Source organism: Budorcas taxicolor, chromosome 12 (assembly GCF_023091745.1).
Source record: "Budorcas taxicolor isolate Tak-1 chromosome 12, Takin1.1, whole genome shotgun sequence".
NCBI classification, from domain to species: domain Eukaryota; kingdom Metazoa; phylum Chordata; class Mammalia; order Artiodactyla; family Bovidae; genus Budorcas; species Budorcas taxicolor.
Genome location: NC_068921.1, coordinates 73,605,171 through 73,624,708, shown reverse-complemented (window position 1 = coordinate 73,624,708; position 19,538 = coordinate 73,605,171). Strand labels below are relative to the sequence as shown.

At 40.6% G+C, this 19,538-nt stretch overlaps 1 protein-coding gene across 1 annotated transcript in view; it reads right to left on the bottom strand.

Moving 5' to 3' along the window:
• The window catches only part of HS6ST3 (heparan sulfate 6-O-sulfotransferase 3), a 709,655-nt gene that overhangs the window by 633,495 nt on the left and 56,622 nt on the right, over positions 1–19,538 (bottom strand). The window lies entirely within an intron of this gene.

Sequence of the window (19,538 nt, the reverse complement as noted above, 5' to 3'; positions counted from 1 at the left end):
TATGTCTGTGTCTCTATTTCTGCTTGTAAATAAGAGTATCTATACAGTCCATGGGGTTGCAAAGAGTCAGGCACAACTTAGCAACTGGGCACACATAAAATTTTTTCAGATTCCACATACATGCATTAATATACGATGTCTATTTTTCTCTTTCTGACTTACTTCATTCTGTATGACAGTCTTCTCTTTTACATTTTTCCTGGAGTTTTGTGTGGGAAGAGAAGCTTTCTATATATGCTTTCTCACCCATCTTGAACTAAGGTCACTTATCACCCTTTCAGAGTGTCCTGGACAGCAACCTCCTAACTCACCTCTTCTTCCCACTAGTTCAAATCACAATGCAACTAGTGCTATTATGAAAGGCTCTGCTAAGGACCAGATCATTGAGTTTGGTGTTATTCTTTCATCTGAAGTACAGTAAAATTAAAAACATTATTTTAGATCCTTCATTCTCAAGAGAAAAAAGAACTCTATAGTAGAGATTTTAGCAGAGACTACAAAGGGTAAAACCCCTAAATTTTAGCCCCATCTCCTTTTCCAATCTACTTCCCTACTTCATTGTTCAAAATTGCCTACCCTCTAGCCATCCTAACTACTCAGAGAATCTATGCAATTTCATGCTTCCCTGCCTTTGCCGAAGCTCACTTCACTTCCATGTCCCATTCACTTGCAAAGATCCAGATAAATTCCCAACTATCTATTCTGTGAAACCTCACATATACTATGGACATTTCATTATCTCAGCCTCCTATACACATTACCAGACTCCCTATAGCTGCACTTATCTCATTCTACCTTAATGCATTAGAAGGCCATAACTTCTTAAGGGCAAAGGTTATTTGTCACTTCTTTCCATATTTCAAGCGGCACCTAGCATAATGTTCAGCACACAGTAGGCACTCAACATTTTTCAAAGGAAAGATGACATGACCCTTGTTCCAGTGACTCTAGTGCTGTATAGCAATATATACTTGTAAAATTAAATTCAAGAAATTAAGGAATTAAAGGAAATCAAGATATTCAACTAGGATTTGGTATTATGGCCTTCAATTATAGGAAAAAGAAATTGTTGCTTCTTGAAATTCTGAATCTCTACCAGCCTCAAGTACTATCTCCCTTTCTAAAAAGCCCAGTCCTCTGGCTCGTCTACTGCATGCTTGCCTCTTTCACTGCATTTTTACCACCCAAAGTGCAACTGTCTGTATATCCATCTACCCTACTGGATTATATCCTCTCTGAGAGCAGAAATCAAACACAGTGTTTATCAGAGCATAAATAGAAAGGCTTTGACTAAATAAGTGCTTAAATATCACATCCCTTATTTGTCTGCAGAATAGTCCCAAGCTATAAGGAAAGCTGTTATTCTCATATTCCAGTAGATAGCCAGACTAAATTCAGGTTAAATGAACTCATGATCACAGGAGAAAGAAACCTGGTAGTGAAATTTAGGTCTTTCTGAAATTAATCACCATATTTCTAAATATCTTTATATAATATGAAGCACCCATAGTCAGAAATATAAGAAAATGGACAATCTGAAGCTCTTTAAAATACCCCTCAATAACATGGTGAATAAAAATGTTAGTCATTCAGTCATGTCCAACTCTTTGCAACCTCATGAATTGCAGCCCACCAGGCTTCTCTCTCCATGGAATTTTCCAGGCAAGAATACTGGAGTGGGTTGCCATTCTCTTTTCCAGGGGATCTTCCTGATGCAGTAATTGAACCCAGGTCTCCTGCATTGCAGGCAGATTCTTTACTGGCTGAGCCACCAGGCAAACCAACTAACCTTCAGGTAACCTCCAGATTTCTGTTCTGAGAGCTTCTGGCACATAATTAACATTACAAACAAAGTCGTCATCCACACACTGATCAGCATAGCATCATCATTTCTAGATACCCAGGGCAACCATATTAATTCAACCTGTTCAGAAGGACTTTAAAAAGCTATAAATATTACCCAATTTAGTGTATGTTAATTTCTACCAATTCAGCATTTTCATTACACACAATATCCTCTACTACAAGCAAGATACTTCTACTAAAATCTTATATAGCTCCATATATATTATTATTGCTCTTATTATTCACTTTATTAGCTATTTATTGAATGTTTACTATATGTCAGGCATGTTCCTAAAAGGTGTATAAATTATTTACTCCTCATAAAAACATTATGCATTGGGTACTATCTTTATCACATTTTAAAAATGAAAACAAGAGCTCAGTGATATGAAGTCATGTGCCCCAGGTCATTCAGCTAATAAGAGATGAAGATGAAAATAGTTTCCAGTCCTTTCTGGGGCCACAGTCGTGGCTTCTCCCCATTACAGGCACTGACTCACATTAGTGTCCACTGGAAGGATATATGTGTTCAGATACTCTCATAAGTTTAACATTATCATCAAGTTGGACTGTATGAAACTGCTACTTTTGTAGATCAAAAATGGCCAAATGGTTCATTCTAGTAGAATGTAAATATTCTATTCTAATATTAATATCCACAGCCTTTGGTTCCTTGCCAATGTGTTATTTTCTTTTTGTTTTGTACAGTACATGTATTTAATGACTCCTAAAAATGTTATTATTACAAATTGTAGTCTAGAACCAATAAGACATAAACACCAGTCTGTCCCTTAAATAATTCTCCAATTCTGACCGAAGGTTGATTATATAAGAAACACATTGGCAAGATGTGACTGGGAATCTCCCCCTAAGAAAACCCTTTCCAGATCAGCATTGTAATAGAGCTTCAGACAATGAAGCTGCAAAGACAATGTTTCTGCAAAGCTGCAAGGATTTATTAGTATGATCTTTCCATTTCCTTTAAAATGCAAACCAAAAGAAAAAAAACTATGCAATTTTAAGAAAATAGAGTAAAATAAAATAAATGCTACCAAATGTTAATATTGGAGAGCAAATGTGCCTTTTGGTAAATCTTTAAAAACTAAAGCTTTCACACAAGCCACTGTCCTCTTTTCTACCTTCATTGATCCCTGTGTCTTTCTTTGTCTTAGAGGAAAAAGTGTCCTGCTTCAAGACGTAATCCTCCTGTTCATACTCTTTATCCCAACATCTGCCACCTCCTCTGGAAACTTCCTCTGTAAATTTCCCCCTCTCAGCATCCTCCATGGCTCCCTCCCTCCCGGCTGCAGCTCTCAGATCAATACAAACATGCTCAATTCTTCTGCATTGCCATACACTCAACATCCATGGAACTCTCTGCCCCTCCTTTCTCCTCTCTTCTCTGCCAAAGGGTTAACCAAGTAATATGTTCTGCCTCCATCAGCTCACCTCCCACCCACTCATCATTCCAAAGTACCCTGGTTCTTGCTCTCATTTCTCCAAAATCATACTCAGCAATGTCACCAGTGACCCCCTACCTCCTGGACTCTCAGTTCTCATCCAACTCAATCCCCCCTAGTCTACGCTAATGCTGCCTCCTCCATTCTCAAGTGCTCTCTCTGTGATTCCTTCGGGCTACACTTTGCTGGTTCTCTTCCTACCTCTACGATCGTTCCTCTCCAACCCTTCCTACTTTCTCTTCCCAGGTTTCTTCCTTGACCTTTCTTTGCAAGAGTTCAAGCTCCTCATTTTTCTTCTTGCTTTACTCTTCCCAATACATACTTCAAACAACTCAAAGCCATGTTACCTTTTCTCTCTTTAAAGTCACTTCTTCTTTTTGCCCCAACTTAGATCCACTCCATCTCCCAAAAAGAAACCACTCTGTCATTTTGAAATCTTTTCCACACTTTCTTCTGCACCCTCACCTCTTATCACTCACTCTTATCATTCATGTAATCAAGCAAATGAAGCATACCAGAGTCCTAGTCCTCAGGCTGGATGGTCACTAGCTTTTTTTTTTTTTTTTGAAAGAAGTCATTTTTCTTTTCATGGATTGCCATATTCCCACAAAATCTGGGAAATCAGAGAAGATTCCGAGAAAAAGGCTCAAAAACTGTGTAATATCTCCCACAGCTCCAGAAATCTCCAAACTTGTTCCATGTTGCGGAGATGAAGAAAGGACTAAGGACCCTTACCTGATGATTCTTTACAGAGGTTTGTAAGAAAAATGGTGTCCGTGTTTGTCAAAAACCAACCCGACAAACAAATTTCAGCTTTAGCCAACCCTTCATCTTCTACTCCTTGACAATTAGGGGAGTGACAAATGTGGGAACCAAAAGATTGTTTCTGGAGTCTTTCCAGGAAGGACAGTAAGTAGAGCAGATACTGTGCTGGGCTTTGGATATCATCATTTGCCTGACGAAAAAAAGAGAGGCGCAAAATCTTTGCTACCCATGTTATGAGATTCTTTTTTTTATTCTCTCTGATAGGTTTTATACCTTTAGACATATTGTTTCATTCACTCAATATAGCCTTCAGCCTTCAGATTTCTGCTCATGTGTCACATACTTTGTGACGCTTTCTAATCCTTCTTAGAAATATTCAGTTCCTCCTCAGTGTTTCCAAAGCACTATGTATAAACCAGTAATTTCAGACACGACTGAGCGACTGAACTGAACTGAACTGACTGAACCAGTTGGTACTATGGGAACTTTGTATTCCTGTTCCCTTTCACTCCTCTTCTTGTCTTCACTGTTCCTAGAAGGAACGGACTGTGTTGTTTCCCCTCTGTACTTCGTGTATTGCGGCTCAGTTGCCTAGCCCACAGTAGGTCTTCAAAGATGTCTGTTTCATTAAGTTGATCCATCCATCTGGTCATGTTTATATATAATCCTGCTCAAGGGTAAGGTCTTATATTAAGGGATTTTTGAGTCCCTTCAAACTCTAATAATTCATCATATAAGACATCAAAAAAAAAAAAAATCCAAGAAGTAATGAACATTGTTTTCCTCCTGAAATAAACACACTGTCACAAAATACGACCCCTTAAGGTTCTTGTTCAGAGAAGGTTACTCCCACTGAACAAAGAAAACAGATTCCCTGAGAACACCAATCAGTTTCCCAAGTCAGCCAGCTGCTCACTCCTGCGTACTTAACTCTTACTTTAAAAGTCCAAAATGACAAATTATCTCACAGGTCCCTGGGCAAATACTTCATTGCTTTCTGAAATGTCAGTGCTGATGCTTTTTCCAACTCAGTTTTGCCTCATTTTAAGCCAATGGAAATATCTCTTTCTGCCAGCTTACATTTTGTCTTATAATCCTTTTTCTCCTCTCTTATTTTTTAGGATGTAATTTCTTTGATAAACTCCCCCTCATTTCTAAACTTTGGGGGAATTAAAATCTCTATCATTTCATGATCCCACTGAATGGCAGAAAGACAAAACTGAGTTCCAGGTAAGATGGCCATAAAATTAAAACTGGAAAAAAAATGACAGCCAAAGACCTTCCCAACGATAACATTTACTAAACGGCTTCAATACTAAAGAAATAAGTCAGCGATTAAAGACATTATTATCTAACTTTCATCTTCATCAAAGTAAATGTCATTATCCTTGTCTAACAGATCAATAAACTGAGGTTCAGACAGGTTCAATAATTGTCCAAGGTTATCCACATAATAAATGGCAGCCTTTTTGCCATATGTTGGAGTGACCTGAAGGAATCTTCTCAAAAAATCTGACCTGCCTGAAGGTCTTCTGCCTGTTGACAAGCAGTTCCTAGTCAACCGTCCTTATTCCCATAAGAGGACATCAATGCTAAACTCTGCCTGTGTTTATTCTGTGCACTGTGCTAAGAGCCTTCATACATTTTTGTAGTAAATAACCTGCCTGCCAATGCAGGAGACTTAAGAGATGTGGGTTCAGTCCCTGGGTCCAAAAGATCCCCTGGGGGAGGGCATGGAAATCTACTTGGAAAAATCTTGCTTGGAAAAATCCCATGGACAGAAGAGCCTGGCAGGCTACACTCCATGGGGTGGCAAAGAGTCGGATACGACTGAAGCAACTTAGCATGAATGACTTATGAATGGGGCAGTACGATGTATCGCCTTGCAAGCAAACAAATTTTAGAACTTGCAGTTCAGAAACAGATCCAAGATCTCTCAGATAGTGAAGCTGACTGTGTTCTCAAAACCAACGCTGCTGCCGCCTCTGATGGTTGCCTGGTCAGTGCGGCCCTAAATCAGCAGGACCTTGCCTGGGAGGGAAGAGCCTCGGGAATCGGGCTCTCCCATTCTGAAATTTGTTTGTAACAAGTTACACTCGATCCTATGCATCTTCCAGGAGTTCTAAAACATCTTACTATCACGTTATCCAATCAGAGCATCTTGCACCATTCACTCTGGGTTTCTCATAGCAAAGTCTGCCCTCGATGAGTCCCTTCTGGGTTTTCAGCCACTGTTGGGGGGTGGGGGGGGGGGCGGTGGGAGGGGGGCATTGAAAGAAACAGGGAGTGCAGGGGTAAAGCACCAGGCTCTGAAACCAGGGGGCTGGATTCCAATCCAGGTCTCTCATGTATAGTATGACTTGGACGAGTCATTTATCCTCTCTGGGCCTCAATTTATTACTCATCTATAAAACGGGATGATGAGCCTGCCTGCTTCAGTGTGCTCCTCTGATTATATAGAACGATGCCATCTACATAATAAAGTTCACTAGATATTCACTAGATATTTTAGTTTATCTAATTTATTTTAGATTGTTAGAGGACTCCAAATTGTGAGAAGGGAGAAACAGAAGGAAAATCATGAGAATGTAGCTTGCTGGAAGCTAAAGGGAAGCCATACTTAAAAGAAGAAGAAATTAGGTGCCCAATCCTTTCAAAGGTCACTGTATTGGTCTGCTTGAACTGCTTTAACAAAATAACACACACTGAAATTTATTTTCTCACAGTTCTGGAGGCTGGAAAGTCCAAGACTGAAGGGCCAGCGGGTCTCACCATTTGGGGTCTGGTGAAAGCTCCCCCCTTAGATTGGAGATGACCACCTTCTCTCTAAGTGCTCCCACCGCCTTTCCTCAATGCATAAATGCAGGGAGAGAGAGCGCCAACCCTCTGTGTCTCCCCTTATAACACGAATCCTATCTGATCACGACTTCACCTCTAGGACCTCTTATAGACCTCATTAATTCCTCAGAATCCTCATCTCCAAATATAGCCACAGTGGGAATAAGAGATTCAATTTATGAATCTGGGGAGGATAAAAACATTCAGTCCATAACAGTCACTGAAAAAGTGAACTTTGGGTTTGGTTTCGGGGAGGTCTTTGGTGTTCTTAAAAAAAGTTTTCTTGACTAGATGACTTATTCACCAAACAGTGTAGCATGCTTACAATTCCTCTTTATTTATTCAGGGGAACATTTTTGGAAGATTAAACACAATCCTAAATCTCCTATGTTTTGACAGAAAAGTAGTATGATAAATTACAGACCAAGATAAACTAACTGTACTTACTTGTTGGCCATGGAAATAGTAGTGCTTGGTATATACATAAACCTTTTTCTGCTGTCAATGTTTCATAATTAAAAATTACTACCACTTATAGCTTTAAAAAAAAAAAATCCTCAAGCTTCTTAAAGGAAAAGTTGCCAGAATAGCGCGGACATGAATTTTCATTGTGCAAAGCAACTCAGTCAAAATTTGTATTAACCTTTGACATCTTCATCCTCTCCTACTACTGAATCCAGGGCTCATTAGTACCTATTTAAGTATTCAGCTTTTGCCCTGGAGGCCAAGATAAACTTGTCCACAAGGCAAGAATCTATCTGCCCAATAATCAATAATAATCTTGATGAGGAGAGAATCTTTATTTCATAAAACATTTTGCATAAAATATAAGCACTCAGTTCAGTTCAGTTCAGTCACTCAGTCATGTCCGACTCTTTGCGACCCCATGAATCACAGCACGCCAGGCCTCCCTGTCTATCACCATCTCCTGGAGTTCACTCAGACTCACGTCCATCGAGTCGGTGATGCCATCCAGCCATCTCATTTTCTGTCGTCCCCTACTCCTCCTGCCCCCACCCCAATCCCTCACAGCATCAGAGTCTTTTCCAGTGAGTCAACTCTTCGCATGAGGTGGCCAAAGTACTGGAGCTTCAGCTTTAGCATCATTCCTTCCAAAGAAATCCCAGGGTTGATCTCCTTCAGAATGGACTAGTTGGATCTCCTTGCAGTCCAAGGGACTCTCAAAAGTCTCTCCAACACCACACTTCAAAAGCATCAATTCTTCGGTGCTCAGCCTTCTTCACAGTCCAACTCTCACATCCATACATGACCACAGGAAAAACCATAGCCTTGACTAGACGGACCTTAGTCGGCAAAGTAATGTCTCTGCTTTTGAATATACTATCTAGGTTGGTCATAACTTTTCTTCCAAGGAGTAAGTGTCTTTTAATTTCATGGCTGCAGTCACCATCTGCAGTGATTTTGGAGCCCAAAAAAATAAAGTCTGACACTGTTTCTACTGTTTCTCCATCTATTTCCCACGAAGTGATGGGGCCAGATGCCATGATCTTCATTTTCTGAATGTTGAGCTTTAAGCCATAGTACTCAAAATATAAGTACTACAACAAAGAAAATCTGGAGAATATACAAGGGGAAAAAATCAGCATAACACCTCTATCAGGTGTAATTTAGGCTTTTACTTCAAGTTTTTCACATATATTTTTATAAAACTTTAATTGTGGTACATATATATATAGCTATTGGAGAAGGCGATGGCACCCCACTCCAGTACTCTTGCCTGGAAAATCCCATCGATGGAGGATCCTGGTGGGCTGCAGTCCATGGGGTTGCTAATAGTCGGACACAACTGAGCGACTTCACTTTCACTTTTCACTTTCTTGCACTGGAGAAGGAAATGGCAACCCACTCCAGTGTTCTTGCCTGGAGAATCCCAGGGACGGGGGAGCCTGGTGGGCTGGCGTCTATGGGGTCGCACAGAGTCGGATATGACTGAAGCGACTTAGCAGCAGCAGCATATATAGCTATATAGTCTGTTTTTCTCAACACTGTTATTGATATATATATATATGAAAGTGAAACTCACCCAATCATGTCCGACTCTTTGGGACCCGATGGAGTATACAGTCCATGGAATTCTCCAGGCCAGAACACTGGAGTAGGTAGCCATTCCCTTCTCCAGGGGATCTTCCCAACCCAGGGATAGAACCCAGGTCTCTTGCATTGCAGGCTGATTCTTTACCAGCTGGGCCACCAGGGAAGCCCATATATATAATTTAAGCACAGTAGTGGACATTAACATTGTTGCAGTCTTGATAATTTTTTTAGTGATTTGTTTTGTTTGAACTGGGTCTTTTTTGCTGCGTGTGCCTTCTCTAGCTGTGGCGAGCGGGGCTACTCTTCATTGTAGCGCACGGGCTTCTCATTGCAGTGGCTTCTCCTGCTGTGGAGCACATGCTCCAGGGGCATGGGCATGAGCAGTTGCAACACTCAGGCTCAGCAGTTGCAGCTGGTGGGCTCTAGAGCACTGGCCCAGTAGTTGTGGTGCACTGGCTTAGTTGCTCTGCAGCACATGGGATCTTCCCAGGCCAGAGATCAGACCCATGTCCCCTGCATTAGCAGATGTATTCTTATCCACTGAGCCACCAGGGAAGTCCCCAGTCTTCACAGTTTTAAATAGTATTATGATGAACATTTCATGCATATACCTTCCCCTATCTTTGTATTATTGTCTAGGTTTAACTTCCAAAGGTAGACTTGAGAGTCTACAGGTGCAAATATTTACAAGGCCCTTGATACATATTCTCAAACTGAGAGAAAATAGTTTCACCAATTCTACTATAACCTAGGTGAGTAATCAGTATCTCTAGACCTCAATTCTCTGTAGCAAAAAGTTTTCCTATCACAATAGGCAAGACATAAAATAGACATTTTACTGTATTCATTTCTACTTACCTTATTACAGAGAACATTTTCTTCTCGAGGTTATTTTCCAGTTTTACTTTTCCTTTGTGAGTCATCTATTCATTATCTGTCCATCTATTAGAAAGCTCAGTTTTTCATTGATTTGTATGAGGCCATCTCTTTTATTCATAAAATTATATTAGAAGGATCCTTGACATTTTGCTGATGTTACACTAAGCCAAGTAGTGAAATCACAGTCACTAATAAATGAAAATTAAAGTATTTTAGGAATACTTTAATATCTAGTTCTGACATCATTTGAGGGACAATTTGAAGGCTTTGAAAGTCTTTACTTTCTCTGACACCTGTTATAATTATACTTATCCTTTGAAATTAAAATAAAGTGTTTTTTCCCCAAACATGTCACACCAGCCAATTAAAGACAAATTGTCTCATTCTCTATCCTTCCCCTGACCTTTTAATGCATTGTTGAAACAATTCAATTAATGCAAATAAAACGGATGATTCTGCCACTCTAAAACTGATGCTAATACTAAATCTCTAAGTATCTGACATTATTTAATACTAGCATTATTATTAATCACCTCCATTCACTGAAAAATTCCTAAGCACCAGAGAACATGCAAAGTGGTTTAGATAAATTATCTCATTTGATCCTCAGAATAAACCTTTCAGATGGATACTAGCCACTCCACTTTACAACTGAGAAGTGTGGGTTCAGAATGGCTAACCACCTAGCCAAAGCCAGTCAGCTAGCAGGTGCTGGAGTTGAATGCAAACACATGGCCTGTTCCCCTCACCACTAAGTATCTGGCCTTACATTCATGTAGCCCTTATCATTGTGATACTGTGTACTCACTACTACAGATGAAAAGAAACTTATTATAGAAACAGACATTTTATCCAATGCATTTAATCTCTGTATTCTGATTGGAAATTCCTCCACTAATAAGGGTCAACACCACTGATTACATATTTTAAGTTTAGCCTATATAACTTGCTAAAATTGAAAGAGGGATTTTTAATACTGTTTTAATATTAGTTATAATAGTAGCAATAACACTTATGTAAATAACATCAACTTCTCAAATTAAATACATTGTTTTTGACATATTTGGCATACAGAACATTAGGTGGATCCAGGTAAACTACATGTCCTGGATGTTTACCCAGTCGCTACATTTGCTTAGCCCTTTTCAAAGGAAGTTCAACCCACTCTCCATACTCAGGGGAAAGGATGAGTACCAGAATCCCAGCCTAGCTGGGGGGGAGATGTCCCATGTGGAAACCAAGGCATGATCCCCTAGAGTGACTCCCCCGAGCCGCTCCCTCTCAACAGAATAGCCCCAGCAGCCAATGAATATAATAAGTTGGTTGCCATGTTTGGTAATCTGCATTCAGATTTCTGTTGATTGAACTAATGCTTCAGAAGTCTATTTCATCCTCTTATGTGCTCAAATTATTAATAACTCAAATCCTATGAATAGGGCTAAAAGGATCAAGGCGGCATCCTTGACCACTGGCAAAAGACACAGAGTGGACATGCTGCCTTCAAGGACTTTAAAATTTAGGGCCAACCAGTCCATCCTAAAGGCAATCAGTCCTGAATATTCATTGGAAGGACTGATGCTGAAGCTGAAACTCCCAATACTTTGGCCACCTGATGCAAAGAACTGATTCATTTGAAAAGACCCTGATGCTGGGAAAGATTGAAGGTGGGGAGAGACGGGAACGACAGAGGATGAGATGGTTGGATGGCATCACCGACTCAATGGACATGAGTTTGAGTAAGCTCTGGGAGTTGGCGATGGGCAGGGAAGCCTGGTGTGCTGCAGTCCATGAGGTCTCGAAGAGTCAGACATGACTGAGCGACTGAACTGAACTAAGCATGCATGCATCCACGTTCTCACCCTGGACAGGGATGTGAGTAGAGCAAGACTTGTTTAGAAGATAAATGTCTCAAGTCTAGTACCTCAATGCACTTGGAGACTCAAATGAAGGTGAGAGAACATCTTACTGGTGGAATCGGGAAAAACTTCAAGAGGTGATGATAGTTCAGATGCCAGGGTGGAGTGGTTGAAAATTTAACAGGTAATGGAGAGAGAGAGAGGGAGGCCATTTCAATAAAAGCAACCAGTATGAGTTAAACCGGGACTTCCTTGGCGGCTCAGACAGTAAAGTATCTGCCTGCAGTGCAGGAGACCCAGGTTCTATTCCTGGGTCAGGAACATCCACTGCAGAAGGAAATGGCTACACACTCCAGCATTCTTGCCTGGAAAATCCCATGAACAGAGGAGCCTGATGGGCTATAGTCCACGGGGTCACAAAGAGTGGGACATGAGCGACTAACACTACTACTGCCAGTTAAACTGAGAATGTGGAAAAGGGCAGAGCATTCTTGGAGAATTGTGAGCACTTGTGCCAGGCTAGTGCCCAAAGTACCTGTGTGAGAACTGTGAAAACTGAGGCTGGAAAGGGCAGACAGAGCCAGGTCATGCAAGACCTTGATTGCAGAGGGAAGCTCTGGAGATTTAACTAGGAGAAGCAAGTGGAGGCTTTTGGGCAAGGGCACGTTAAGACCAGAGATGCACTTTAGAAACGGAATATATTGCACTGGAAATCATGGAGAAGCACATAGACTATATGGGTGTTAGGAAATGGGGAAAACAGGGGAAGGGGCCAATGAAAAATATACTCTAATATCTCAGCTAGAAGAGCAAGAGTCTGGACTGAGAGTGGCAATAATAACAAAAAGGAGATCTGAGACACATTTTATCCCATCATGTCTTGGTGGTGTGGGATTACCTGGATACAGGGGTAAAGTAAGAGTCAAAGTGGGACTTCCCTGATGGTCCACTGTTTAAGAATAAGCCTTGCAATGCATGGGGCATGGGTTTGATCCCTGGTCAGAGAACTATGATTCCACATGCCATGGAGCCACTAAGCTCACACACTGGCGGCAACTGTTGAAGCCCACACTCTGGAGCCTGAGTGCCACAACTTCTGAACACACCCACAACAACTAGAGAGTCAGTACACTGCGACAAAAGATCCTGCATGCCGCAACTAAGACTCAACACAGCCAAATAAATTCTTTTTTAAAAAAAGAGTCCTGTGCTCAGTCGTTCAGTCGTGTCCGACTCTTTGAGACCATGGAATGTAGCCCACCAGGCTCCTCTGTCCATGGGGATTCTCCAGGCAAGACCACTAGACTGGGTTGCCATGGCCTCCTCCAGTGGATCTCCCCAACCCAGGGATCAAACCCAGGTCTCCCACACAGCAGGAGGATTCCTTACCATCTGAGCCAAGAGGGAAGCCCCAAAACAGTCAAAGTAACTTTATATCTTGCTGATGAGAAATGGAAAGAAAGTATTCAAGAGAAGATTGTGTTGGAGATAAACAGATGATTAGATACAATTTGAATATGGTGACTGTCCTGGGTTGACTCTCCATATTGCCTCCCCTACCAAAAAAGACATGTTGCAGTCCCAGCCCCCAGTTCCTCAGACTGTGCTCTTATTTGGCAATAGGGTCACTGCAGATTAATTATTTAAGATAAGGTCACAGTGGACAAGGCTAAGTCCTTAATCTAGTATGACTGGTTATTTTTTTGTTCCTTTGAAAGTATGGTTACGTTTGGAGTGGGGCCATTATATGAGAAACTCTTATATTCTTAACAAGTTCAAAGAAATACAAATGATCATCATCATTGTCATCTATATTATTTTAACCTTATACCCTCTCAGTTGATGACCCTTCAAGGACTGACACCATGATTCACACACAACAGAGAAAGGGAATCGGCCCCAAATGAAGTCAGTCCCCTAATAAAACGACTTCTTTTTGCACCAGCCACATAATCTTGAGTTCAGTCATTTAACCTTCTGCAATGTCCTTTTCATCAGGCTCTGTGAAAGAGTTCCGGCAACATCAGCCATTAACAAATATCTTCTTAAGTGTTCTCCTGGGCTACAAAGCCTGTTTCCTTAGAGCGGCTGTGTGATAGAATTCTGACCATTGGTAGGAAGACCGCCGTTCGGGGGAGGATGTTGTTCCCCAAATCAAACAGGAGTGGCTTGATATCAAAACCCTGATGTCCCATCAGATTCACACATCCTCCTCGCTGCACAGAACATGGTTGGATGATTGACTGTGAGGCAGCCATACTGAGGTTTGAGAGAGCAAACCGTGCAAAGTGCCTGCATGTAGACAACGCAAGAGAGAATAAAAAAAGAAAAGGTACCTTACAAGTCTTCTCAGCCATTTCATCAGCCAGGAGCATCTATCTATGCACATAACATCAAACATATGTCTTTTCTATGCATATGCATTAGTCTGTTCTTGGCATAACTGGAAACAAACTATAAGCCTCAGAAAAAGACTCATTATTATATTCAGTATTTCACTTATATCAATGTTAAAAGCGAGCACAAACTGCTACCCCAAACCATTGTATCAATTACCGCAAGTGGGGAAAAAAAAAAATCCTCTTTCCATTCCAGGCAAGGTTAGTAAAAAAAAAAAAACAGCATGGGCTATGAGAAAACTGGAGAACATCTACCATAAATGAAAGTGAAAGTAACTCAATCGTGTCCGACTCTGAGACCCTATGGAATGTAACCCACCAGGCGCCTCTGTCCATGGAATTCTCCAGGCAAGGATACTGGAGTGGGTAGTCGTTCCCTTCTCCAGGGAATCTTCCCACCCAGAGATTGAACCCAGGTCTCCCACCTTGCAGGCAGATTCTTCCCCATCTGAGCTAACAAGGAAGCCCAAGAATCCTGGAGTGGGTAGCCTTCTAAAGGTGATTTTCCTGACCCAGGAATCGAACTGGGGTCTCCTGCATTGCAGGCAGATTATTTACCAGCTGAGCTACTACGGAAGCAAAAAAAAAACTGAAAAAGAAATGCTCGCTGCCTCTAACTGATAAACTTCTCCCCCAGTTAACTGACACTGGTGTCCTTATAAGAAGAGAAATACACGCAGGGAAGAGGTAGCCATGTGGAGACAGAGACACACAGAAGGAAGATGGCCGTGCACACAGAGGCAGAGAGACTGGAAGGTGCTGCAGCAAGGACCAACAGGGCTGGAGAGCAACACCGGAAACCAGAAGAGGCAGAGGGGGATTCTCCCCTACAGGTTCCAAAGAGATATCACAGCCCCTGGACACCCCGATTTCAGACTTCAGACCTCAGAACTGTGGGACAATACAGTTCTGATGTGGTAAGCCACCCAAATTGCAGTACTTTGTCACAGTAGCCCTAAGAAACTAATAGGTGATTGCTTTTTTAATATTTACTGTTTTTTTCTTCCCTAAGTGCAAACATAGTCACCTATAACCCCTCCATCAAAGATTATTGACACTGGGTATAAATCCACCCAAACCGTGTGTGTGTGTGTGTGTGTGTGTGTGTGTGTGTTTAATTATTTAAAGGAACGTGCATTGTTCATATTATTTCATATCCAGATATTCTTTACTTATTATTACTAGGGATCACATGGAAGTCCCATGACTTAATTTCCTACCGATGGGCATCTTTAGCATTTAGGAGGCATCTACCTAGAAATATGTTCAAGCCATTAAGCCACAGGCCAAAAGGAAATGGTAAGAGATTTGCCATCCACATGTCCTCTTTCAATTTCCCCTTAAGAATATGGAGATATGTATATACATACAGAGAGTGACACAAAAGTCTGGTCCATTTACATCTTATATGTAGATTCTTTACACAAACTTTCCAAAAGAAACAGCAAAAGACACACAGATGTAAAGAACAGACTTTTGGACTTTGTGGGAGAAGGCGAGGGTGGGATGATTTGAGAGAATAGCATTGAAATATGTATATTACCATACATGAAATAGATCGCCAGTCCAGGTTTGAGGCACGAGACAGGGCACTCAGGGCCGGTGCACTGGGATGACCCTGAGGGATGGGATGGGGAGGGAGGCGGGAGGGGGGTTCAGGATGGGGGACACATGTACACCCATGGCTGATTCATGTCATTGCATGGCAAAAACCACTACAATATTGTAAAGTAATTAGCCTCCAATTAAAATAAATTAATTAATTTTTTTAAAAGAGAGAGAATTCAAAAGAGAATCCGAGTGCCTGAGAGGGTCCTTCAGGGGCACCTAGCCTAGGGCAATATGAGGACAGAGAGTTGAAATGTCCTGGCCAGAGTCACAAGAACCACGCAGATAGGAATGCAGTCTTATTTCCACCGCTGCTACTGCTCAGTATGCTGTTTTTATGGCAGGGGAACTACTTTAAACAACAATGTGGACCTTCCTCTACAGCTTCTAGATAAAGTGTAGATCTTCACCAGAAGTTTATTTCTAATTTTTTTTTAAGTGAATAAATTCAATCAAACTTTCACTACTAATAGTTTCACTGCTGGTGAAAACTAGCTGCCTCCAGATAACTAGCTGTCTTCAGATAATTAGTTGTCTTCAGGTAACAGGTTATCCTCCACGGGACTGATTCATTCTCAGGCATCTTAAGAGCAAATACATATTAAATTACATGTGTAGGCATTATTCCCATGGACAGGGTAGCCTGGCGGGCTACAGTCCACGGGGTCGCAGACTCAGATACTCTTTAGCAACTGAGCACACACACAGGCTGCTGGTGAGTAAACTTTGAAGCTCTTCATGGAGGTTTGCCAAGTTCTTCAAATCCCTGTAATTGCAAAAGATAAAGTTGTACATTGCATTCTGTCATGGACATAATAAAAAGCTATCTTTATAGGGGAGGATCATATAATTTTTTTAATAGATACATTATATATTTTTCTTTAATCGATCCAGATAAAATGCTTGCTTTTTGAAAATAAGACTGGAGAGTAAGCCATCATCTTCCGATAATTTATAATGAAGTGTAATCTGCAAAAATACTGAATCACTACGCTGTACATCTGAAATTAATATAGTATTATAAATCAACTATGCTCTAATAAAAACAATATGCATAAGGAGGGGTACTGCCTTGGGTTCATCTTTTGGTCCACTCCTCTCTGATGCCCTGGATGTTTGGGACACACAGATGGGCTTTTCTTGCTTGAGACAAATCTATAATTCTTACTGTGAACACAAATCACCCTAAAATGAGGTGAGCTTTTGTCCCATCGTATCCCATCGATACAGGAAAATGGAGATAACACTACGTTGTGGAGGAAAAATGCTATAAAAATGAAGGAACTTGACCAAAAAGATCATGAACTACTTTCATAATAAAAAATTAAATTTCCTTCTGCGTCCTTTGATATGAAGCATAAGGAAGCAGGCCCTAGCAGCTCATGGTGACGTAAAAATCACTAAGAATAGTTTTCTACTGTAACAAAAAGGTGTTATTTTTAGCACCATAGAGCCAGAATCATCAATAATCGGCATTCTAATTTGAAGGTCATCAGGATCTGTTTGTTTAAATGATTTTTGATCAATTTCCTGTCAAGTCGAGTTTGTTACCTTGCCCTTCAACCATAGTCTGCAATTTCATTTTCCAAATTATATACTGTCTTTCATCGAAAAGTCTCCATTTTCTTAATGAACAACTGGATTCTGCTCTCCGTTTTGGTAGCAAATCTCTCTATCTTTGCATCTAATAGAGGAAATGTTTTGTTTTGTTTTGTTTTGTTCAGTCTTCCGTGCATACTTAAAGAATATTTTTTGTCAGTTTTAGTGTACTTCCTGTTCTATTCACCATGTTTCCTGGTTTTATTCTAGCTTGCCCTCACTGATATGCCTTGTTTCTGGTCTACTATTCCTTTCTAATCCTACTTTTCTCGGCCCTTGAAAACTGCAGCTCTGCATACCTACCAGGGTTCATCCAGCTTTCCTGTCCTCTCGCTACTTTATGAGCACTGATTTAAGAAATCATCTCGTTTGCATGGATTCTTCCACTTACAGATCCTTTTCTTATAATTTATTTAAGCTTATTGAAGTCGACTTTCCTGAAATTCATTTTCTTAACATTGCTGTTTTCACTTCTTTGAAGTTTACACAAAGACTACCAACCTTTATATGAAGTTTCTTAATTAACTGAGATGTTCATTAAGGAAATAGCTTTGGTATGCAGGCCAAAAATCAAGAAGAGCTAAATACAGCACAGTCTCACCTCTCTCCCCAGAGCCTACTTAGACGTGCTCCTATCTGACTATGTTCCAGATAGACTCTCCTGCCATTAATTCATTCACTGTGCTATAATTCTCCTGTTAAATAAATAGCTAGGTCCAATATGCACTTAGGCTGATGGCTAATGAGTCTTCAATCTCATTATGACCTATCTATTCAGCTGAAACTTCGCAACATTTATGAGAGATAGTTAATAAACCGGTCAAAGGGTCACTAAGTAACCTGAAAAATACAGGGTAAAATGGGGAAAATATACAGCTTTAATGAATGTAGATTTTTTTTTTATGAAAGAAACTCCCTGCAGTGATCAATAATCAAGCTAATCCTTCACAAGGTACTCGGTTGATCACTATCATGAATGAGAAAACACATCTGCCCTTCTGCCCTTTTTTCAATTAAAATAGGGAAAGTATTGAATATGTACAGATTTTGAGAAAATAGAAGTTTTACTTTTAAAAGGTCCCTCAACCACACTGAGTCACTCCATTGGCTCTTCTGTCTCTCTGCATCTCAATTCCTTATCTGGAGACTACAATGAACTTTCCTTGTGTCTTGATGATAGATGGGACAGCGATCCCCTCCTGTAGCCCTATTCTCCCAGTCAACACTACCTCCTGCCTGATTCACAGTTCAATTCCATTAACAATTCATGCATACATGCTAGGATTTCCCAGGTGAAGCTAATAGTAAAGAACCAGCCTGTCAATCCAGGAGACATAAAAAACAACGACTTGATCCCTGGGTCCGGAAGATCCCCTAGAAGAGGACATGGCAACTCACTCCAGTATTCTTGCCTAGAGAATCCCATGGACAGAGGAGCCTGGAAGGCTGCGGTCCATAGGGTCACAAAGAGTCTGATACGACTGAAGCGACTTAGCATGCATGTACGTTCAGTCATGTCCAATTCTTTGTGACCCCATGGACTTTAGCCCATCAGGCTCCTCTGTCCATGGGATTTCACAGGCAAGAATACTGGAGTGGGTTGTCATTTCCTGTTACAGGAAGTAGGCCCTGTGTTCTCTGAATTTTTAAAAATAGCTTTAAATAAATTATAATACACTTGAAAAACAATTTTTCCAAGAGATTTCTCCACAAAGTGATTGCACCTGGATATGAATTAGTTTATGAAATTGCTTCCTTCCCAGGCGAGCATGAGAGGCCTGGGAAGCACAGCCAGGCAGGAATGAGAAGAATAAGACGTAATCTCTGGGACATGATTTATAACTGCATTTTCAAGAAATCCAAAAATATACTCCAGAGCATCTATCAGAAGTTTCTGATTTCTTTGAACATCAAGGTCTTCTAACATATTTAAATTTCTACTTTTTCAAAAGAATTTTATATATAACCAATTCCAGGATCATATCTGGTCCACAAGTTACATAAATTGATATCTTTTTTATACATGACTATTTGACAGCGAGTACAACCCGAGGAAAAACTGAGGTCTCTAGAGCTATCACTTTGAACGTTCTCTTCTGTGTTTGTCTCCTAATTCATGGAAATCCTCTGTGCCTTAAATAAAATTGGTACGTCTTAAATAAAACTGGTAAAACTGCTTATCTATGACTTAGAACCACCACCTTCATAGGATTATGTAAATAATGGGTCATTAC